Raw genomic sequence first — 25,813 nt, 5'->3', positions numbered from 1 at the left:
GTGTTCGAACAAGGATTTTTTGGGGGGTAGGTGTGGGAGAAGGTGGCAAGGGGAATAAAAAGTTATGTTTGACATATTAACTTTGAGATACTTAGTGGACAGAAGAGTAGACATGAGTTGAGGGGAGTGCTTATAGGTAGTTATATGTAGTTAGGAATCTGTAATTCCTTTATTTTGTAACAGAAAATCAGGAAAGTTGTTTCTAAATATTTTTATGCTGATTATAAATTTCAATAAATTCCTTAATAATACTCAAAAAGGAAATGTGGTTTAAATTTTCCCAGCTTTTCCTAAACTTTTCACAATCCTCTTTTTTCATAGCAAGTTTTAGGTAATTAAGTAAGTAGTTAATGAACTGATCAATTTTCCTCTCACACCCTGTGTAGCCCAGAGAATAGTACAAAATAGTTTCTCAGTAATTTGTGTTACATGGAAAAGCAAATCAGATGTGGACAGAAAGGGAAAAGGATGAACTTAAAGGGATTCTAGGCTTCTGCCTTTGATCACTCAGTGAGTGTTTGTAACAGTATAAGAGAAATGCAGGGTGCAATATATGTGTCAGAGGGAAAAACACTTAGGTTTGGGGATATATGGGGTTTCAAATGCTCATAAGACATTCAGATGGAGATGTCCAGCTGGAAGTTAGAGATATGGCACTTGTAATAGAGAAACAGACTTGGGAGTGATGAACCTATTTGTCGATAACTTGGTCCATGGGAAAAGACAATGTGCAGAGTGAGGAGAAAAGTAAGACAAATGGTCCACCAGGTATGTGCCAGTCTCTGAGCTTTTTCACCAGCTCTTTCCTCTGCCTGGAATGGTCTCTCTCCAGATAGCCCATGATCTCACTCTCACCCTTTCAGGTGTTTGTGCACATGTCATCTTTCCTTTGAGATCTTCCTCCTATTTATACCTTGTCTGCTCTCAGGCTTTCCCCTATCCTTCTGCTTTATTTTTTCTCTATAATACTTAAAACCATCAAATATCTTATGTATTTTAATATCTTTTTTTGTTTTGCTTATCTGTTAACCTCCATTAGAAGTTAATATTCCATGAAAGCAGGATTTTGTTTCTTCCTGCTTTGTTTATTGCTATAAACTCAGTGCCTATGATAGTGTTAGGCATACAGACAGGGTTCAATGTACATTTACTGTGTTAATGAAGAGCCTGGAAAATACCAAACAAGAAGGGGGTATTCAGATTAGGCAAAGGTCAAATCAGAAACTGAAAAGGTGTGATGAGAAAAAAAGATAGAGCATCAAGAGGAACTAATACCGTGGAGGAGTAAGGAGGAAAGAGCTTCAAGATGAAAACAGTGGTCAAAGCTATCAAGAACATCTTGGAGATACAATAGTCTCCTTTTATCCACAGTGGATATGTTCCAAGACTCCCAGTGGGTCCCTGTAACCTAACAGTAGCGAACCCTATGTATACTACGTTTTTTCCCTTATACATGCCTAGCTATTATAAAGTTTAATTTATAAATTAGGCACAGTAAGAGATTAACAATTATAGTAAAATAGAACAATTATAACAATATATTATAATAAAAGCTATGTGAGTGTGTTCTCTCTCTTTTTCTCAAAATATCTTATAGTACTATACTTACCCTTCTTTTGTGATGATGTGAGATGATAAAATGCCTATGTGATGAGGTGAAGTGAGGTGAGTGACACAGGCATTGTGACATAGGGTTAGACTACTATTGACCTTTTGATGTTAAGTTAGAAAGAGAAGCCTCTGTTTCCGGACCGTGGTTGACCATAGGTAACTGACCATGGAAAGCAAAGACAGGGATTGGGCTGAGGGGTGGGGGTGGGAGTAGGGGGAAGGACTACTGTACTAAGAAAGATAAGAACTGAAATTTCAACTGGATAAAAGCAACAACATTTTAATTTGAATGGGAAAAAAGTCCCAGGGCATCACACATACAGACTTCTTAGGCGTGTAAGAATTTCTTTGGAAACCTAGTTCTCACAATGAAGCAGGAAGTAAGAGAAAGCTACAAGAGCATCTGTTCTCATGAGATTTTCAGACTTGAATCACAAACTAAAGGAAGTTTGGATAGTTCGGATAAAGTTCAGATACTTATCTGAACTTTGGGGGTGGTTATTTAAACCAAACCAAATATAATATAGTACAGTTCATCTCCTAAAAACTAAAAACTTATTTGAGAACATTGGCCACAGTGGTATTCACACCAAGCATTTAGTTAACAAACCTTTCACATCTGCTCTATATGATAAAGTTGAAATGGAGAATATATGTAGATTTTCTGCTATCATTATATTTGTTAGAGGTGACAGTAAATAAACTATGTTAATCTATGTTTGTCTGATGTTCAATAAACCAACATATTTATGTGGAATATGTGAAATTTGAAAATACAGTCAAAGACATTAAAAGAGCATTGAGAACAACTTTAAATCTCTCCCAAGTACAGATCAATGAGTGTTTTGATTATAATGCAAAACAATAGTTCATTGATTTTTATGTACTTAAAAGACATTTGTTTCTGACCTACATCAAAAAGCAAGGCCAACAAAATGTAGTATAAATTAAATGTTGGGTTATATTTCAGTTTGATACAAAAGAGCAGAATAATTCTCTTCCATTTATATAATGTTTTGCTGAACTTGCTCTATACTTTAAAGCAATCAACAGATAATGCACACTCTGGGAAGGAACCCAATGGGAAGTGGGCTTAAATACATGGTATAAATCAGAATTGGTTGAATTTTACTGCATTTTTGGCTTGGCTAACACCTTAAACCAGTTTTCAAATATCTAGGCTCAGTAAAATTTGAAATACATATTGTATAGCTTAATCCTCTCCTCCTCTTAAAACTGATGTGCATTTAATAGGATTTCAAATTTGTAAATCCTTATGCTTTTATAGGTAACTCATCATATACCTCATAAAAAACTATGCAATGTCCAGAAAGTCAGCAGGTCCAATTATCTTAAAAACCAGCTTTTATAAGGGACACCCAGGACAGAAACCTGAAGCTCTAAATTTATGAAATATTCAAACCTAAATTGATTACTAAGGCATTAGGCTCTAAGAAATGCTCTCTTCCATGTTGAATTGAATGACATTACAAAAGGAAGGAACCTCTGGCAGAAATCCAAGCTGAGAAAAGATGTCCTTTAAAACAGGGTTGCTCTCTTTTCTTCACCAGTTTCTAGGAAGCTTTTTATCTTGGTTCTCAAAAGCCTGGCATCCCAGAAAATTTTCTTACAGACAAATTAAGTAATTAGGATTATAGGCAATGGCATTATTCTGTTCTAACGGAAGAGCGGAGCCTTTAGTAGTTAGTTTTTTCCTGAGAGGTCAGGGACGGGCTAATGCTCCACTTCCTCACTGCTCTAGTTAACATTCCATTTCAAAGGATCTTAGGGAAAAAGGGCTAATAGGAAAGGTTAAGGGAAAGCATGGAAAAGAAGATTGCAGAGAGGAGACTGTGTAAATCAGCTAGGAAAAGAAAACAAAGCCGTGAATTCTAATTAGTGACGTGTTTCCAGGATTCTTTTTTTAAGTACTTATTAGGAAGTGAGGGTTTAAAAAGTGTGGGAGCTTTAGAGACTCAGTAAAGGGATTTAGAACATTATAAATAATTAATTTGTAACCTTTTGTATTAAGGTCTTAAAATATCTTTGAGTGATGACAAGAAGATTGCTATTAAACCTATGCTCTGGGTAGTTATACAGCTGTATTTAATCAAGATGTGGTGCTGTGATTTTACTGAGCACATATCTGAGGATTTGGGATTGGGAGAAAGTCGCTAATGTAAATGGAGAAAAGAACATAGCTGAATATTTCTCCTAAATATTCTAAGCTTCATATTTCTCCTAAAGTATTGAAAATACTCTGATAGCTTTGTTTCATGAAGATAGTATTGCAATAATCAATCATCGTTAGTTGTTATCAATAATGTTTATGAGAGATATATAAATATAATTATCATACCCTCCTGACTCTTCCTTTAAATAACTCTAATCTGTTTAATTGTTCTTTCCGGAAGTGCTTTGTCACATACAATGTGAAACATCCTTGAGAAATCTACAAAGGACAAAGGAAACTAAATAGGAAGAATAAAGAGGACGAAAAGAATATAGTGGAGAAGAGATTGGTCTGAGGTTATGAGGAGTCAAAAGATATTGAGAATAAGGAATGATGGGAAATTAGGTGTTCTACAAAATTTAAGGAGACCAATGAAAACAAAAAACAAAAACTAGTTGCTCGATATTTGGATTTTCAATATGAGCATGGACTCAGGCCATTTTTCAATTCAGTTCTGAGAAATTCTTGAATAATGTATTACTTTATCTTTTAATTGTGGTAATTATTGACTATTGAGTGTATATTTTATTTTTTTAAATTTGTATCTTTGTGTTTAAAAAGGAAAAACATTTTTATCAGTTATACATTCATACAGTGTAAACGATCAAATACTTCTTCCAGGTTTATTAAAAAAAAACAAAAAACAAAAAAACGGTCGTCCAAATTCACCCTCCTTGCCCCATTTTTCTTTTTCCAGAAATAAACTTTCACATCTTTTAGATAATCTTTTTGTCATGTAATGCTATATGTCATACATATATATTTTTTTCATTTTAAAGTATTTAATCATTACCTATGGTGATCCCATGATAAAAAAAAAAATTAAAAATCAAGAGGGTGGATTTGGGTGACTGCTCCTTACCAAGTTTTGCTACAATAATGCTGCATAACAAAGAACTCTCAAACTGTAATTGATATGGAATCAAGTGTTTATTTCTCAATCATCCATCTATAAGTGGCTGAGGCAGTCCTTCCTCAGGAGGTGAGGATTAGATTCAGATCTGTCCATGGGTCATTCTAGGATCATTGGCCATTCAAGGAATGTTTTTCTTGAGAGAAAATACCCATGAGAGGCTAAGACACACCACACAGGCACGTAGCTAGCCTCTGCTCATGTTGTTTCTGCATGAACTTCATTGGCCAAAACAAACACAAGGCTAACACCTTAAACCAAGTCCACAATGATGTCCCCTGGAAGATCAGTATTGTGAGTATTTACTGACTACTAATATGATCTACTGCTGAAGACCTTGTTGATGTATCACACACTGACCTTACCACGCACTCTTCCAATCTTCCCATCCTTCTGTTATCAGTAGGCTTATATGATAATTTTGGTCAGATACAAATATTGTTAACATTTAAAAACATATAGGCAATAAATAAATAAATAAATAAATAAATAAATAAATAAATAAAGTTAACATTTTTAGGACTGTTCAAATGTGCTTCATGGCTGCACCATTTAATACACTTTGAGTACTCTCTTTTCTGTAAAATTTGCTTTTTCTATAATTAAAAATTAACTTATTTTTTCATTTGCTTATTCTTCTAGGTATTTTTAAATGACTACATCATCTTTTACTAATTGCCTATGTCTTTTTGCAATGCATTTAGAGAAGTCAGTTATTCTACCAACACAATCTTCCTGAAGAAACTAAAATTTTCTTATCTGCTCCAATATGGACTAGTTGTCCTCTATCTTTCCTGGTATTCCTTCTTGGTTTACTTTCTCATTTTAGTAAATAATATTCTTTGGTAAATTCCTGAGAAAAGTGACAGGGGAAAAATATTTTTGAAACCCTACTTGTTTTAAAAATATCTCTGTTTTACCGTCACACTTTATTTTTAGCTAAAGTAGGTCTAGAATTATAGGTTAGACATTATTTTCCTTCAGAGTTTTGGAAACCTCATTCAATTATCTCTAGTTTTTAATGTTGATGAAAAATAGAAAAAAAGCCAGATTCCCAATATTTTAAGAATTACTATATTATCCATCTGCAACACAGAACTTCATAAGATGTACTCTTTGCTCCCACTGTAATGAAAAATGATGATAACATGTCTAAGTGTGGGATTTTTATGATTTAAAATCCCTCTTCTTCAGTTCTGGGAAATTTTCCGGAATCATATCTTTGACAATGAGGTTACTAAGAAATTTTCTCTATTTGTTTTCTCTGTATGGTATACTCTGGTCTGGTCTTTTTTTTTTTTTTTTTTTTTTTTTTTTTTTTAATTTTCCCATCTGTCTTTTTTGCTCCAATTTTCTGTGAATGTTGCTAACTATATCTTCCCTCTGTTTTACTGAGTTTTTATTTTCTAATTTGATATCAATTTTTACTTTTTGAAAGGTTTTAAAATTTTGTTCTCTGACAATTTCTATTTATACTAGTAGCTTTGATTTTTCTATGGATGCAATATATTTATCCTTATCTCCTTGATAATATTAATGGATATTTATATTTGGATTCTTCATTTTTAAAATTGAAATATAATTTATATACCATAAAAGCAACCTTTAAAAATGTACAATTTCATGGTTTTTAGGGAATTCACAAGGTTGGTAAATAACACTAATTCCAGAAGATTTTCCTAACCTTCAGAGGAAGCCCTGTGCTTGTTGGCAGTCACTTTCCATTTCCCTTTCCTTTAGCTGTTAACAGTTAATCTCCTATCTTTATGGATTTACCTATTCTGGACATTTCATATCAATGGAGTCATACAATATGGGGCCTTTTGTATTTGGCTATTTTTCTTTAGCATAATATTTTCAAAGTCCATCTAATTTGTAGCATATAATAACAGCACTACATTCTTTTTTATGGCTGAATAATATTTCATCATATGGATGTATAAATTTTGTGTATCCATTCATTGGTTGAAGGGACAATTGGGTTGTTTCTGCATTTTGGCTATTATAAATAATGCTGCTATGAACATTTGTATTAAGTTTTATAGTAACATATGTTTTCAATTCTCTTAGGTATATACATGGAGTAGAATTGCTGGATTAGGTTATAAGTCAACATTTAAATTTTTGAAGAACTGTCAAACTTTTCTCCAAAGAGACTATACCATTTTACATTTTTAGCAGCAATACATGAGGGCTCCAATTTCTTCATATTCTCACCAACATTTATTATCTTCCATTAAAAGAATTAAAGGCATCTGAGCATGTGTGAAGTGGCATCTCATTGTGGTTTTGATTTGTATTTCCCTGATGAATAATGATATTGAGCATTTTTCCATGTCCTTCTTTGCCATTTTTCAATCTTTTTTTAAAGAAACATCTACCCAGGTTCTTTGCATGTTTTTAAACTGGCTTCTTTTTCTTTTCTTTTTTTTTTTTTATTTTTAGTATTGAGTTATTTAGAAGTTTTTAAATATATTCTGGATGTAACCCTTATTAGACACATGATTTGCAAATATCTTCTTTCATTCTTTGGGTTATTTTCTTTTGTGATAATGTGCTTTGAAGCACACAAGTTTGGGAATTTTAGTCCAATTTATCTATTTTCTTTTTTTAGCTGTACTTTTGAATCATATTCATGAAATAATTGCAAAATCCGATATCATAAAGATTTTCTCCATTGTTTTCTTCTAAGAGTTTTGTAGTTTTAGCTATTAAACTTAAGATTGATCTATCTTGAGTTATTATTTGTGTATGGCATGAAGTATAGGTCCAAATTCATTGTTTTGCATGTGGATATCCAGTATTCCTAACACCATTTGTTAAAACAAAACAAAACAAAACAAAAAACTATTTTTCCTCATTTAAAGGTCTTAACATTGAAAGTTGTAGCTGTATGTGTTTATTTCTGGACTTTCAATTCTATCCCATTGCTCTGTAAGTCTATCCTTATGCCAGTACCGCATTGTCTTAATTATTGTAGTTTTGTAATAGGTTTTGTGTGAGTACAGGAAGTATGAGTACTCCAACATTGTTCTTTTCAAGATTGTTTTGGCTATATTGGGACTCTTATAGTTCCATATGAATTAGGATTAGCTTGTCCATTTATTAAAATAATACAGTTAGAATTTTAATAGAGATTGTGTTGAATCTATAGATCAATTTGGTGATATCACCATCTTAAATGACATCATGCTTTCCTATTGTGAATATGGAATGACCTACTATTTATTTAGGTCTTCCTTAATTTCTTTCTGTAAGATATTTTGATTTTTAAAGCATAGATTTTACAAATAAAATTTTTAAGTATTTCTCTTTTTGATGCTATTTTTAAATTTTATTATAGATACTCTTTATTTGGTTGAGAAAGTTCCCATTTTTTCTTAGTTTTTTAAGTGTTTAAAATCATTAAACAATGTTACATTTTGTCATTTTTCAGTATTCAATGAGATAATCATGTGTTTTTTCCCTTTTATTCTCAATATGGTGCATTACATTGATTAGTTTTATATATTGAAACACTTTTGCATTCCTGGGATAAATCTCACAAACTCATGATTTATAATCCTTGATATATATTGATAGATTTATCCATTTCATCTAAATTTTCTAATTTGTTGACCTATAATAATTTAGAATACTTCCTTATACTTCTTTTTATTTTTGTGAGGTTAAGAGCAATGTCCCTTCTTTCATTCTGGCGTTAATAATTTGAATTCTTCTCTCCTTTTTTTTTTTGCTTGGTCATTCTGGCTAAAGTCTTGTCTATGTGTTGATCTTTTCAAAGAACAAACATTTGGTTTCATTGATTTTTCTCTGTTATTTCCTTATTCTCTATTTTGCTCATTCAAACTGTAATATCTATTATTTTTTTCCTTCTGATTGCTTTGGGTTTAATTTGCTCTTCTTTTTCTAGTTTCCTATATGAAAGTTTAGATTATTGATTTGAGGTCTTTCCTGTTTTTAATGTAGATGTTTACAACTGTAAATTTCCTTCTGGATAGTGTTTTCATTCCATCCCCAAAATTATGCTGTGTGTTCCTATTTGTCAAAGTAGTCTCTATTTTCCATTGTGATTTCTTCTTTGACCTATTGGTTACTTAGAAGTGTGTTATTTAATTTCCACATTTTTGAATTTGTCAAATTTCCTTCTGTTATTTATCTCTAAGTTCATTCTCTTGTGGTGGGAGAGTGTGATTTGTATGTTTTCAATTATTTGAATTTGTTAAGACTGATTTAGTAGCCTATCCTAGAAAATGTTCCATGTGTATTTGAGAATATGTATGTTGCTATTGTTTGTTGGAGTGTTCTATAGATGTCTGGTATGTCTAGTTGGTTTACAGTGTCAGCCACGTCTCCTATATCCTTATGGTCATCAGTCTAATTGTTTATCTATTATTGAAAGTGGGCATTTGAAGTCGCCAGCTACTATTGTTGAATTGTTTCTTTCTCCTTTCAATTCTATTAGCATATGCTTCATGTATCTTGGGGCTCTGTTGTTAGGTTTGTAACTATTTTATCCTCTTGATGAATCAAAAGTAAGTCTTAAAATTGGGTAGTGTCAGTCCTGACTTTGTTCTTCTTCTTCAGTATCGTGTTGGTTATTCTGCGGTAATTTGCTTCTCCAAATAAATTTAGAATCAGTTTGTCAATAAAAACAAAGTAACTTGCTGGTATTAGGAGTGGGATTGAATTAAATTTATAGATTCGGTTTGATAAGAACTGATATTTTAATGATATGGAGGCTTCTTATCCATGAACATGGACTCATATGAAATTTGGAAGTGAGTTATAATCATTAAAATTGAAAAAGAGAGGGGCGTCTGGGTGGCTCAGTCGGTTAAGCGTCCGACTTCGGCTCAGGTCATGATCTCATGGTCCATGAGTTCGAGCCCCACGTCGGGCTCTGTGCTAACAGCTCATAGCCTGGAGCCTGTTTCAGATTCTGTGTCTCCCTCTCTCTCTGACCCTCCCCCGTTCATGCTCTGTCTCTCCCTGTCTCAAAAATAAATAAACGTTAAAAAAAAAATTGAAAAAGAGGGAGAGAGAAATTTCTTTTTGTTGGTGCAGCATTTAAGAATCTCAGAGGTTGCAAGTCTATTCTAACAAGTAAAAAGCTGAAAAGTCTGAAAAATCAGCAACTCTATTTACATCTCTCAGAGAAGTGAGATCGCAGGACAAACCACTGCCCCCAAATTAGAGAGACAGAGAAGCAAATATACAACTTACCTGAACAGAAACCCACAAGCAGAAAACTGAACTGGAACCAATATTGAGGTAGGAAAACCTGAACTATAATTGATGCATTTCTGAAAGCTCTGTGTGTACAATCTGAGAGCTAAAAACTGCAAGGAAGCCTAGTTAAAAGGGATCCCCCAACTATACTTCTGGGAGTTCACCCAAGTTGTCACAATAAATATCAGAGAACCCCCCCCCCCAATACTACAGGTAGAGAGAGGGGGAAAGTAACCATTTTGAAATATGCCAGAGCATTTCCTTCATTTTAGTAGGGCCTGTGCTCAAGAGAAATTATTCTACCAGAGCCTAATCTACTAGGGGAAGGGAAATACCCAACTCTAGTCTGTTCTATTCTTCCAGATAGAAGAAGGGAAATACTCAGGTTTTATTTCATCTAGTGTTCCACATAGAAGAAGGGAGATATCCATTTCTGACCCCCCTACCACTCTGTGCCACCAAATAATGGGGGAGACTGAGAAGCACTGGTAAAGTTCATAGTCCAGAGGCATAAGCTTACCAAAACTGACTTAATCATAGCACTACAGAATACTTTCCGTTTCAGCATAACTTGCTACCACCAACTGGGTGGCTCAGTTGGTAAGTGTCCAACTTCAGCTCAGGTCATGATCTTGAAGTTCATGAGTTTGAGCCCCACATTGGGCTCTGTGCTGAAAGCTCAGAGCCTGGAGCCTGGATTCTGTGTCTCCTTCTCTTTCTGCCCCTCCCCTGCTCGTGCTCTGTCTCTCAAAACATGAATAAACATTAAAAAAAATTTAAAAAAAGAAAAGCAAAAAGTAAGAAGACTGAAAAATGGAGCAATAGATTCAAGAACAGTGGCACAATTCCAAAATGTGTCATATATACATAATAGGAATATCAGTAGGAGAAGGAAGAGAAAAAAAGAAGAGAAGAGATATTTGAAGCAATAATGAGAATTTCCTCTGGTTAATGTTAGACACAAGACCATAGACATGGGAAGCTCAGAGAAACCAAAGCATAATTAATGCCAAAAAATCTAATACCTAGGCATATCATATTCAAAACAGAGAAATCAAAGGTTAGGGAAAAAATCTTGTAAGATGCCAGAGGAAAAAAAACCCACATTACCACATGACTTCTCATAAACCATGCAAACAAGAAGAGAGTATAGTGAACAATTTTTTTTTAATTTATTTATTTACTTTTAGAGAGACAGAGACAGCACAAGTGGGAGAGGGGCAGAGAGAGGAAAGAGAGAGAATCCCAAGCTGCTAATGCAGAGCCCAATTTGGGGCTAGAACCCACAAACCTGCAAGACCATGACCCAAGCTGAAACCAAGCGTTGGATGCTTAATCAACTCAGCCACCCAGGTACACTAGTACAGTGAACTATTTAAAGTGTTGAGGAAAAAAACCCCACCAACCCAGAATTCTATACCCTATAAAATTATCTTTCAGAAAAGAAGAAATAAAGACTTACTTAAAACATTGAGAGAATTTTTCCATTAGACCTGCTTTGCAAGAAAATTTAAAAGAATTTGCTCAGAGAGAAAGAGAATTATAAAGGTCAGAAACTCATATGTACATAAACAAAGAACATTAGAAAAGGTAATAAGCACAAGTAAATAAAATCTTTGTTTTTTAAATTCTTAATGGATCGATAAGTTCTTTATTCTTAATTTTTCTAAAAGATAATGGTGTATTCAAATGATAATAGCAAGAATGCATTTAATTATGTATGCTTCTGTATTATAAGTTTGTGCTTTTATGTCATATGCATTATTATAGTTCATGTATAAGTGAAATGAATGGAAGCAATGATATAAGTATTGGTAGAGGGAATTGGGAATATTGTGTTATTATAAGATACTTGTACTATTGATGAGATGATGTTACTTGAAAGACTTGAGTTAGTTGTAAATGTTAATTGCAAATTCTAAGGCAATCACTAAGTATAGTTAAAAAAAAAAGGTATAACTGATCTTCTAAGAAGGGAAAGAAAATAGAATCAGATAAAAAGCTCAATGAAAATCAAAAAGACAGAGAAAGAAATAAGGACAAAAATGGGGAGAAAGAACAATGGACAGAAAACTAACAAATATGGTAGATATTAATCCGATTATATCAATAATCAGTTTAAATGTCAATGGTTGAAATACACTAATTAAAAAAACATTGTCAGAGTGGATCAAAAAACAAGGCTCACTTAAATGTTTATCTGAAACCCACTTGAAATGTAAAAACAAATATAGATTAATATTAATGAGATGATGATGGCTCAGTCAGGTAAGCGTCTGACTTCAGGTCATGATCTCACAGTCCGTGAGTTTGAACCCCACGTCAGGCTCTGTGCTGACAGCTCGGAGCCTGGAGCCTGCTTCGGATTCTGTGTCTCCCTCTCTCTCTCTCTCTGCCCCTCCCCTGCTCAGGCTCTGTCTCTCTCTGTCTCAAAAATAAACATTAAAAAAAATTTTTTTTAAGTATTAATGAAATGATGAAAGGTATACCATACTAAGATTAGTCAGAGTAAAGATGAAGTAGCTATGTTAACTTCAGACAGAACAGGCTTCAGATTGAGGAAAAGTAACAAAGATAAGGAGGAGCATTACATAATGAAAAAGGGAACAAGTCTCCAAGAAGATATAAAAAACAGCCTTTCCTATGTACACTTCTAACAGCAGAGTCAGAATACAGGAAGCAAAACTTCATAGAAATGCAAAGTGAAATATATGAATCCACTCTCATAGTTGTAGACTTCAACATCACTCTACTGGAAAGGGGCAGATCTGGCAGGCAGAAAATCAGGAAGGACATAGTTAAAGTCAGTAGTACCATCAATCAATTGGCTGTAATGGACTTCTGTACACTACTTCACTGAACAACAGCAGAATTACACATTCATTTCAAGCTCACATGGAACATTCTCCAACGTAGACCACATTCTAGACCATAAAACACACCTTAACAAATTCAAAAGAGGTGAAATCATACCAAGTGTGTTCTCAGACTACAGTGGAGAATAACAAACAACTTGAAGATTAACCAACATACTTCTAAATAATACGTGGTTAATTACAAGAATTACAAGAAGAAAAGACAATATAAATTGAAAAAATTTTGAACTAAATGAAAATAAAAATACAACTTATCAACATTTATGGGATGAAGTGAAAGCAGTGCTTAAAAGGAAATTTATAGCATTGAGCACATATATTGGAAAAGAAGACCTATTGAACACCAATAATTTAAACTTCTATCTTAGGAAACTAGAAAAAGAAGGGCAAATTAAATATGAACAAGAAAAGAAATAATAAAAAATATATCTAAAATCAATAAATTTGGAAAGAAGAAATCAATAGAGAGAGTCAACAAGACAATGTGTAATTCTTTGAAAAGATGAATAAAATTTATAAGCCTCTAGTCAAGATAATTATGAAAAAAAGAGAGAAGACACAAAATACTAATATCAGAAATAAAAGGAACATTGTTATAGATCTCATGAATATTAAATGGATAATAATGGAAGACTATGAATAATTCTATGTCCACAAATTGATAATCTAGATCAAATGAACCAATTCCTGAAAAGACACAATCTGACAAAACTCATACAAGAAAGAATGAACTATCTGAATAAGCCCATATCTATTACAGAAATTGAATAAAAAATTAATAACCTTCCAAAGTAAAAAGCACAGGCCCAGATGGGTTCACTTGTGAGTTCTATGAAACTTTTAAGACATTATACCAGTTCTCTACAATAGCTTCCAGAATAAAAAGCAGAAAGAGTATTTCCTAATTTATGAGACCAGCATCACTCTGATAGAAGATCAAATAAACACATCACAAAAAAAGGAAACCACAGAGCAATATATCTCTTGAACATGATACAAAACTCTTCAACAAAACATTAGCAAATCAAATTAAACAATACAATGAATTATACATTATGAACAAGTGAAATTTATTGTAGATATATATAAGACTGTTTCAGAATTCTAAAATTAATTAATATAATCCTCCATATCATCAGGCTAGAGAAGAAACTAATGATATAATATCAATATTATAATACACAAAATCTTATAAATAAGTGAAGAAAAAATACTTGGTGATATTCAACTCCTATTCATGACAAAAAATAAATAGAAAAAAAAAAAAAAAAGCTAGCAGCAAACCAGGAATAGAAAGGAACTTTCTCAATTTGATAAAGAATACCTACAAAAACAAACAAACAAACAAAACAAACAAACTCTGTGGCTAATATCATTCTTAATGGTGAGAAACTTGAAATTTTCCCACTAAGATTATGGGGAAGGCAAGGTTGTTGTGTCTAACACTCCTTGTCAACATTGTACTGGAAGTTCTAGTTAATGCAGTCAGACAAGAAATGGAAATAAAAGATATGCAGTTTGGAAATGGAGATATGAAACTTTCTTTTTTTTTTTTACAAATGACATGATTTTCTATATACAAAATCTGAAAGGTGTAACAACAACAACAAAACACTCCTTGAACTAATAGGAAATTAAAACAAAGTTGCAGGATACAGGATTCATGTACAAAAGTCAACCATTTCCCCATATATCAACCATGAATAAATGGAAATTGAACCTTGCAAATAGACTTTTGAGTCTCCTTTACTTCACAAAGCCAAATTCTCAGTCACCACTTCCAACATATAGACCTGGAGTCCATAATGTATGTGGCTTCACCTAAACTCACCAACATTTCTAGTCCATGAAGATGTTTATGTTTCCTTTGAGCCACCCTATGTTTTTTTCCTCCCATTTTTTTTCTTTCTTATGAGCTATTGCTTTGTATTTGAGGTGAAGGAAGTGAGTCAAAGCATGAATTCAATACACCATCTTTACAAGACATCCTTTGACGTGCTATTTAACAGATTATTTTCATACTTTTCATACGCCTAGCTCGTCATGCTCTTCCACATGTTTTGATGCTTCTTAATGCCTTGAACATGTCAAGGTCTTTCTTACTTTAAAGTCATAATAAACAATTTCTTCTACCTAAGACAGCCTTGTTCAAGCTCTTCACATGGCTGATATTCATCTTCCAGGTCACCTCACCAGAGAAGAAATCCCTGTTTAGTCAACATATGTGGGTCCTCCTCCCTTTCCCCATGATTTATTTATTTATTTATTTATTTATTTATTTAACCTCAGGATCCTTTTGGGTTCCCTCAGAGAATTAATTAAGATTAATAATTAATTATTTATTGGTTTATTGCCTGGTTGTATGACTTTTCCCCCTATCAGAAGGAAAGCTTCTATACAGGACATGTCTATGGAGGTTGTGTAGTTCAGCCACTGTTGGGCATTTGTTGAATGAATATACAACAATTGCCTCTTTTATGAATGAGGCATAGCAGTGCTAAGTAGGAATTGACTTTACATACATAAAATTTGTAAGAGTCTAGATTGTTAAGATATCCTCTTTTTTTCTCCTCATAAGTATAATGGGTGGACTAAACTCTAAATCAGTAGAGTACATCATTAGGATGTGGTAAAGAGATTGACATTTTTAGGTTACGAATCAGGCACAGTTATTGAAAAATTATTTAGAATTATCATAAGGAAACAAGTCTTTGCATCCAAAGATAATCCCTTGAGTTATTTATGCTGCAGTTCTCTGTGTTTGCTTTAGGTTTTCAAAAACACTTTTATTTTCTCAACTCAAAGACTGTAAAATTTGAGAACTGGTGATGGAAAATTAGTGTAAGATTTACTTGAGCTCAGAAGCAAAATTTTAGATACTTGTTCAAGACTTATCTTATTCACTGAAGCATAACACCTTGACATGATTAAAAGCCTCCAGTGACTAATTCCCACATGAATTTTGTAAGTCATTCTTTTACTTCAGAAATATTTTGGAACTTCTTAAAGGTGTAGACTTGGACCAAACAAAATGAATAATTACTTAGAGCTGGAGTTTCTAAGAGCTTCAGTAGAAATGAGTTAGATTTTCAGGGTCAGATAAATGAATACTTAAGTATTATTCAATAGCATCTTTTTCTGTTGACAAATGCAATTGATGGAAAATATGCTTGTACATAATGTGCTCTATTTTCTTACCAAAATATGTGAATTATAAATGGAATTCTATGGTTTGGAACAAACATGAACTTGAATTAGGAAATTTAATTAAATATGGAGCAGTGGAGAAAGTGTGTTGGGGGGACAGTGGTAAAGGGAACCAAAGCTCTTACATACACTCTTGTAGTGTGTTCAATGTTTACAAAAACCTGCCAAATTTTGAATCCCTGTATACCATGGGATAAAGCACAATATGAAAACTCAGCTTCTGTCTTAGTCATCTATTCATATACACTATATTAGCTTGGGACGTTAAAGAAATATTTTAGTAACACCGCAAGAATTGCAGCCAACAATCTTTTCCGGGTTATGTGCAAAGTAAACAGTGACTAGGAAGGAAACTTACTCAGTTAGAGAACTTTAAATTTTTATAACTATAACTTTTGGTATAGGGGGAGGAAATGAAATTAAGTTGCTAGGCTGTTAATGAAGGCTTTATTTAGGTATAGTATCTTTTCACGAAAAGCATATGTTGCATATCCTTTAGGATGGTAAGATCTCAGAAAAATTAATAAGGACCATTCTAATTTGGACAAAAACAGTAAGAGAGCTATTTGTGAATTGGAAAATGGAATATTTGCCAACCAACAAGGAATTCCTTTGAAGACAGGGTTTCAATTCCTTTTGACTATGAGGAGGAGTCATGGACAGATCTTGTACCAAGAGATGTTGCAACAGAAGTGAGATTTTTAATATTCATTATTATTTTGTGCATATTTTTCTGAGATAATTGTCTGTCTTCATGCCCTCTCATATCTTATCTGTGCCGTTACTGTTTCAGGCATAGAGTAAAACCTTCAATCAATTCTTTTTGTAAAGCACCTAGTGTTGTTGTCAAATAAATCATGAATAAATACTTTTTAAAAATACTTAAAAATCTAAGGGGATCATTGTACTCTTTATAGGTTCATATTATTTTCTTGAATTTTTCAAAACGTTGCTTCTATCTTCTTAAATTGACTTTGAGCAGTTTTGCAGGCAGTGTTCATTATCACTCTTACTCTTACTCTTCAGCTCTCAAGCTTTCGAGTTCTATTAGAGCCGCAGTAGTTATTTTCCTGGTGATCTCCATACAATATAAAGAAACCAGATCAGAAGACCTGCTTATTTTATTTCTTCAGCTTGCCTACTCAGTACTTAATATTTTATTTTCATTTTCATTGAGATAGGTATTGTTGTGATAATATTACAGATCCAGGCAAAAAAAGTTAGATTCCAAAGAGCCTAATTGATGGTGGATGTTTTTTGTCCCTGTACAGGCCTCTGGAATTCTCAACTTTGGGACTGTGATTTTGTTACATTATTATCCCCATTGCTTTTACCTTCACACTCACTCCATGTCTAGGCATGTTTGTTTCCAATGAGAAGGGCTGGGAGGGAGTCAAGAAAATATTTGCCTCATAACCAAGAAGGAAATTGGCTTACACCCTGAAAACATATCACATTTGAGCCCAGAGATAGAGGCAAACACACTACTGGGCTCATTTTATGTAAAAAAAAAATTGCAGTATTCACTCAACCTTGCTTTCCCAAATTAGAGATAGTGCAGCAGTATACTTGAGAGCCCAGCTCTGGACTGTTCTGACCACTGAGATTTTAAGTCTATCCCCACCAGTTTCTATTTAGGTAACATTAGATTTATTCATTAGTTTTGAAAATATGAGAGCCTACAGCTTTTACAAAATATTATCCCTCTTGATTAGTAATCTCCCTTTCTCTATGTCCCTATAAACTATGCCTTCACAACCATGCATTTTAACTTCACACCTCATTTTTCCCCTCTACTAGGGTTAAAAGGAAACACATATACACACACAGTAGAAACAAAATAAAAACAATAAAAACAAAGTAAAAATTTAAAAGTAGATTTTGAAAGAGAATCCCGGTATACTATAAGGAAAAACCAGTTAAGAACTAAAACATAATTTGGCACATGATTAAATTTAGTCTTTATTTATTTATTAACATTTATTTATTTTTGAGAAAGAGGAAAGAGCATGAGCAGGGGAAGGGCAGAGAGAGAGGGAGACACAGAATCCAAAGCAGGCTCCAGGCTCCGAGCTGTCAGCACAGAGCCTGACTTGAGGGTGGAACTCATGAACCATGAGATAATGACCTGAGCCGAAGTCAGATGCTCAACTGACTGAGCCACCCAGGTGCCCCTAAAGTCTTACTTTAAAAACTAAACCAGAAAAATGGAAATACTGAAGAATCCCATTCAAGAAAAACCTATGAGATATAGTCTACATGTTATATCTGTATTCTAAAGGAGAAAATCAGGAGAAAAAAAAAGAAATATGGGGAATATAGCTATATGAACTTGTCTTAAGTTTAGATATGGTGATTGCAGATGGATAAGGGACAAAGAATGATTCACATTAAAAAATTCAGGCATATTTTGTCAGTAAATTATCATATCACCTTGGGAAAATCTCATAGCCTTCAGCTTTTAAAATGGAAGTATTTATTATCTCCTTGACTGAATGTTAACTTAATTATTGAATAAATATTGATAAGTAAATGATCATGGAATTAATGTAACTGCTTGGAACTGAGGTTTCCATTTTGATAATAGGTGATACTCCTGATAACTAATTATGTTTCCTGAAAAGGTCAGAAAAAATTAATAAATTAATGCTATTTGAAGAATGTATGTGAATTATGAGTACTTTAATTTTTTTGAGGGCAACAAGAATAGTTGGATTTACTCATACCTTAAAAATATTTTTTTGGAGTCAAAGCATGGAAATAATTATAAGAATTAAAAATGAAATCAAAACAGCTGACTTTACCCAATTAGACCAAATAAGTTATGAAATCACATGTGTGAGAATAATAAATCTTATTCAGAAACTTCAGATATTTTTACTGATATTGGCAGCTGTTCTCAGTTCAAGATAGTTATATAATAGGTGGATTTTTATGCTGCGTGCTTTGGTCTGACAATCCTTGTGCTTTACTCCCTTTCTTACAGTGAGTCCTGAATAATTAAATTCTCAAAACAAAGCCAGAGTCTACCTGTTATTTAAGCAATGGGAAAGTAGTCAAGAATAGAGAAAATCTGGGTTTAATTTTTTTTTCTCATTGATTAGAGTAAACAGTTGATTCAGCATGTGTTTTTCTCCTCCAGTGATCAGAATTTTAATATTGAATTACTTAGATTTATGAGAAAAAAAATGTTCCCCGACATCCTATTTTTTTATATGTGATTTTTTTTTTTTTACAGTTGACTTTAACACAAAATTCTAGGTTCCAGAGAAAGATGCTTAGTGTCTCACTTTTTTCCCCAAAGTGATTAGTATCTTAGTTTGTGTTCCCAATACCTTTGACAATAGATATGACAAGGGTTGTACTACTATAATTTCATAGATGCAGTTCTCAAGACACAAGCTAACCAAACATTCCTTCTGCTCAGGGCTTTTCCTACTAACCCAAAGAGGAAAAAAAGATGCCAATTCTTTATTATCCAAGTTGCTGGAATCTGCAGATTCAGGGTCCCAATCTAAACTTGGTAGACAATAAATGTATCAAAGAGGAAGCCAGAAGTCAGATACCACTGACCCTGATTCTTATCCATGTCCCCCACTGGACCAAACCATTTTATTTCACCTGCAGATACTATTTAGAATGAAAAGAGAAAGTTTATGGAGTAGATAGTCAACTGGCAGTCTTCAACTCAGCCTCCCCCAAATTTCTGCTAAAATACTTACACAGACAGTAAAACATAAGAAAATTCCTTAACATCAAACTCTTGGAGTGGTCATCAGTTTATTTCTAAGATCTAAGAGAGTCATTCACTTACCAGAGGACTCCTTTCATGTTCTTTTGCTAGGAATAGTTTTAATTGCCATTCACAAAAGGTCCTTCAGAAGGGACAGTTTTTTCCTCTCCAAACATACACTTGCTGCCATCTTATTTTCTCTTGATGGATTTTTTGTTTGTTTGTTTTTTAAGATATCATGTCTTCTTTAATCCAATTGATGATAGTGAATGTTTTTATTTAAATTAAGCTTCTTCTTTTTTTCTAATAAATGATATTTATGTACATTCTTTCTGTGAGGTCCTGAGATGACAGTATTTTTGCATGGTTTTTCCACAAAGGGCCTAACTAAGGTCTGTACTAAACAGAAAAGTGGGCAGCAGTTTCTCTTTTGAGGCACTAGTTTTTCAGCCAATTAGAGAATCTTCTCTTTACCTCCTCTGTCTCAGCATTAACCTGTCAGAGAGCAACTGGGAAGACACTGACTTGAGCAATCACATTCTGAGAGTTAAGCTGGGGACAGGGATAAAATTTCATAAGTAACTTATTTTGGAAGAGAGCAGAAATTCAGGGAGCAATAAGCATTGTTCATATATATTTTCATAGTTTTGTCTCTAAATATGAAGATTGTAAAACATGGATTTTTTTCAGATTAACGGATAAACACGTATGTGATTTGTTAAATATGCCAAATCCCCTCCACCTCAGGAGATGTATTATTTAACATTCATCCCAGTGATATTGAAAGTTCATGTGTCCCCACAGCCTCACAAATTATTTTGTCATATTTTTAGATTTTTTTCCAATTAGATGAGAAATAGTAGCACAGGATAGTTTCAATTTGCGTTTTTCTTATTTTGAATGGGATTAGTTACCTTTTCCTATTATTAAGAGCCGTTTATATATCTTCTTTTTTCCTCATGTGCATTGTCTCCCTGCTAGCTAATTTATTCTATAGGGCAGTGAGAATTTTTTGTTTTCTATTTTCAAAAGTTCTTTATGTATTAGGAATGTAAACTCTTTGATATAATTTATATTTTTGTCATTTTATTATTTTATTTTTACTTTGACTATGGCAAGACACTTTATATAAAAAAGTAGTCAAATTTACATACTTTATTTTTATTGCTTCCAGATTTTGATTTATAGTTTGGAATTCTTTTTCCTACTTCAAAGATACAGAAAAAATCACCAATCATTGATTTTAAAATATTGGTTTTAGTTTTTACATAAAAATCTCTCTTTCATTTTTTTAATTTGTTCTTGTATATGGTATAAAAAATGAATCTGACTTTTGGTTTCAGCTTTAACATATAAAGAACTTGGAAGTCATCACTCCCATTCTTACAATAAAAAAAGTTACACACATTGAAAATCAGTGACTTTTTGGATCCATCGGCGAACTGGTTTCAGGGAAAACTGCCACTGGATATTCTAGAAAGACAGGGGATTCCAGAGAGTCACACCTGAAGTCTGCTTATTTGGAGAAGGAGCCGCTAGAGCCATAAACTGATAGGAACACTTAAATAGTAATTTTGATGAACTGTTAAATTCCTCACTCTTGTCACTTATACCTACAGGAACCCACCCCATGTTCTAATGTTGAAGATTTCAAAAAGATCCCCTCATGGCTCTGTTGAAGCAAGGGAAGAGTAATTATTGTAAAATGTGCAGAGAGTTCTCCATGAGAAAGAGCTAGTCTTCAGAGGACAGTACTTTACTAAAATCTTATTTGACCTTGTTGAAGGGCATTCCTCCCATTCAGACTTCTTCAACTCATTGGTCTCTCACTTAAATGGAAAAATAAAAAGCTATATCATTAGCGTAACATCTGTGCAGACTCTCGTTACAGTGTGCAGATACAAGTCTACCAATAGACTGAGACCTGATCATAAAACTATGTCATACGTCTCCTACCCCACATCTTACCACTCGACCCACAGAGCTGCAGTAAAATACAGTCAATTATAGCTAAAATAGCTTCAAAGAAGAAACTCTGTCTGAAGAGGAGTATTTAGGGAAGCCCAAAATCAGGAGAGAAGACTACAGCATGAACATTAGAAAAATATGAAGCCCTTGAAAGCTTCAGCAAATACTAAACAGCCCAACTCCTAGGCAGATTAACATAAGTCCTCACACTAAGGGCCTATCAGCTTCAGTCCCTATTACTTCATACAATATGTCCAGTTCTCAAAACAGTTATAATCATGCCAAAGGGAAGAAGAGCAATCTGAAGAGAAAGCAGGCATCATAGCCATACTTAATATGAAACAGATGTTGGAGTTTCCAAGAATGTAATAAAATAACATGATTAATATGGGTTAAAAGATCTAATGGAAAAAGTCGATAATATGTAAGAACAGATAGGGATATTATTAAGCAGAAAAGTGGAAACCCTAAGGAAAAAGACCAAAAGGAAGGGCAAGAAATCAAAAACATTTTAAGAGAAATGAAGAATGCTTTTGATGAGCTCATAAAAAAGAATCAGTGACCTTGAAGACTGGCCAATAGACACTTCCCAAATTGAAAAGGCAAGAAAGAAAAAAGGAAAAAAAAAGGAAAGAAAGGAAAAATAGAACATCCAAGAATTGTGGAACAATTTCAAAAGGCATAATCTGTCTAATATTTGGCATAATAATAACTGAAAACTTTTCAAAATTAATGACAGACATAAAATCTGGGCAAAATTTAGGGGCTCTTTTAGGGCACGGGATGAAGATTTTCAAAGAATCACTTGATAGGTTGGAGGAATCTGAGAATGGAATGTGGAATGTGACAAAACAATCGAGTTGTATTATAAATACAATATAACTCATGGAAGTGGATGGGGAAAAAGATACTGACCTAAGTAACTTTGGAAATGAGAAAAGTCCATAAGAACAGGGCAAAAGAGACCCTGTTTAAAGCACTTTACCCTAGTTAATAAAGTTGTATTCTATGGAGGTAAAAATGAACAGTTCTAATAGTGTTATACATGTATACTTGCAAGTGGAAAATTTATTAACTAGATGACAGATGGTAGGAGCCAGATTTTTCAGTATGACTATAAAAATAAACAAGGGGATGGGTTAGAATCATCCATAAGGCAGTGGATTAAAGTTGGAGATATTGATATGAATTCATATTAGCTTAAGATAAATACAAATGCTTACACATAGAAGTTTTTATAGGTGTATGTGTATATACACGTTGGTATACACACGCATATATTTTCTTACAATGTCAACAGTGAGAGCCTAGAAGCAAGGACACCTCAGTAGCGACCAGTACACCACCTAGCACACATATCTTGTTCTCTAACAGCATTCTCAGTAAAAGGGACCAGAGTTCCATGGTAAAATGACTGATTCTAGGACTGGGGCAGAAAATACACAGGATAAACCTGGAGCATCTTTAGTGCCAGAAAATAAAGCAGTGCTAAAAAAAATCCAACAATGTTGGGGTGTGTCAAAGGACCACAGTTGACAATGGGTAGAGGTCCCAATGGCCAAACCTGGAACAATTTAAGTAACATCATAAATAAGGTAGTATTGAACTATAATTGAACTATAATAGTATTGAACTATAATATAATTATTATAATTATAAACTATAATTGAATTACATTGAAAGTATAAGCCAAATATCTGTATTGATATTGATAAATGAATGAAGTGATACAAAATTGGAGAGACTAAATGAATTTCACATATAGAATAATTCCAAATAATTTATATATGTACTTTGAATTTAACTCCTCACTGCTTCGGTGTGGGTCACACTTAGTGACTTCTTTCCAAAAGGACAGAATGAAAAGGAAGCAAAAGAGACTAACTACAGTGAAGCAATCTGAGAAACTTTACCTCAGGCAGGTGGCCAAAGTTGATATCAACAATGACAAGATATGTTAACAGTATGTATCCTTGATATGCTATAATGAAAAAGGCACTTCACCTCTGTGGTCTTCCTCCCAAAACTACATAGTCTCAGTCTAAGCATGAGAAAACCATTCGACAAATCCTGATTGAGAGACATTCTCCAAATACCTGGCCAGTACTTCTCAAAACTGTCAAGGTCATTAAAAAACAAGGAAAGTCTCAGAAACTCCAGAAGCCTAAAGAGATATGACAACTAAATGTAACGTAGTATCCTGGGATCCTGGAATAGAGAAGAACAACATCAGGCACAACAAAAGAAAACTGAAAGAAGTATAGACTTCAGTTAATAATAACGTATTAATACTGGTTCATTAATTGTAATAAATACTCAACAACATAAAATGTTAATAATAAGTGAAACAGATGTAGAGTACATAGGAACCCTGTGTACTATCTTTGGAATTCTTCTGAAAGTGTAAATCTGTTATAAAATGAAACATTTAAAAATTAAGCTGAAACTAAAATTATAAGGAGATCTAGGTAAACCAATTTTTTCCAATAAATAAAGAAAAATACATTTCTCATATGCTAATCCATCAGTAGTCATAATCAAAGATCCTTTGGGTATTTCAGAGGATCTACAATCAAACAGTAATACTGCCATTTATGGATCATAATACTAGAATTTTGCGAGCATTAGCTTACTTAAATATCAAAAAATCCTCCAATTTAAATACTGTTATCCTGAAGAAACCAAAGTCAAATCCTTTTGGCTCTAACTTCAAGGTGTAATGGCAGTCTGTCCACTTCTGAGTCCCTTTATCCTGTACCACTTTCAGTTGGATTAGTGTAGTACTCTCCTTTGTATTTTCTTTTATGCTTTCTTTCCCCCACATAATAGCCAGAATCATCTTAGAGGATCTATTGTGCATCTGAGAAACATTTAAAGCCTTTATTGTTTCTAAGGTCAATAGTAATATCACTTAACCCAATTAGAATTATTGTTCACTACAAATAAAATATTTTTCCTTCTTTAAAAAAAATCTAATTTTATCTTTCCCATAGGAGTATCCATGATCTCAACACAGTTTATATGAAATAATATTTCTTACAATCAGTGATTTGCAGTGCTAACTTTATCATATAATAATCTTGTATGTATAATTGGACCAATGTATTGTTCTTTCTGTTACACTGGTCTGTGTATTTATGTACCAGTACCACACTATTTTCACTATAGAGGTTTTATGGTATCTTTTCATGTTTGGTTAGGCTAGTCTTCATTTCTTGCTTTCCTTTTTCAAGGATTTCCTAGCTATTCTTGCTTTTTTATTCTTTCTAATAAAATTTGTATTGTGATTTTGTAGCCCCAGAGGAAAAAAAACTACCTGACAGTATGTTTATTAAGATTATGTTAAATTAATAAATTTAGGAAGAACTTTTATCTTTATGATGTTGACTATTATTATTCAAGAATGTGTTGAATTCTTCCATTTCTTCAAGTCTACTTCATGTTACCCATTGTATTTTACAGTGTATTACCTATGTAAAATTCAAATGTTTCTTGTTAAGTTTATGCCTAAGTATCTTATTTATTTTTATTTTTACTACTGCAAATGGGGCTTCTCTTCCATTATATCTTCTTTCATGGTTATGTTTTAATCTATGAAGTCTATTAATTTTTATAACATTATAGCTCTCTGATTTACTAGATTTTTTTGTTTGCATTTATTTTCACATGATTTAGGTTTTCCAAATGTGTAGTCATGTCACCTAGAGGTAGACATAATCTTTTCTTTTCTAGTCCTTATGTTTCCAACTGCCTTCTTTTGGCTATTTGCATTGGCTATTACATCTACACAATATTCAATAGAGATCAATGTAGTAGACATTGTTATCTTTTCCTAACTTTGTAGGCAGAGGTTCTAGTGTTTTTTTATTAAATAAGATGCTGATCTTTGTGCTGAAGTGCACACACACACACACATACAAATTAACTCATTCATGTTAAATTCATATATCTTCCATTTATATGTATATATTATATATACATATTACATTTATGTATATAATTGAATGTTTTTTAATATGAATGAGTGCTTGTTAAAGTCA

At 33.1% G+C, this 25,813-nt stretch overlaps 1 long non-coding RNA gene across 2 annotated transcripts in view; it reads left to right on the top strand.

The window, feature by feature from the left end:
- LOC144614913 (uncharacterized) overlaps positions 1-25,813 on the top strand; it is a 389,666-nt gene that overhangs the window by 100,734 nt on the left and 263,119 nt on the right. The window lies entirely within an intron of this gene.

This window comes from Panthera onca, chromosome F1 (genome assembly GCF_046562875.1).
Source record: "Panthera onca isolate mPanOnc1 chromosome F1, mPanOnc1 haplotype 2, whole genome shotgun sequence".
Classification (NCBI taxonomy): domain Eukaryota; kingdom Metazoa; phylum Chordata; class Mammalia; order Carnivora; family Felidae; genus Panthera; species Panthera onca.
This window is presented reverse-complemented; position numbering and strand designations above follow the sequence as displayed.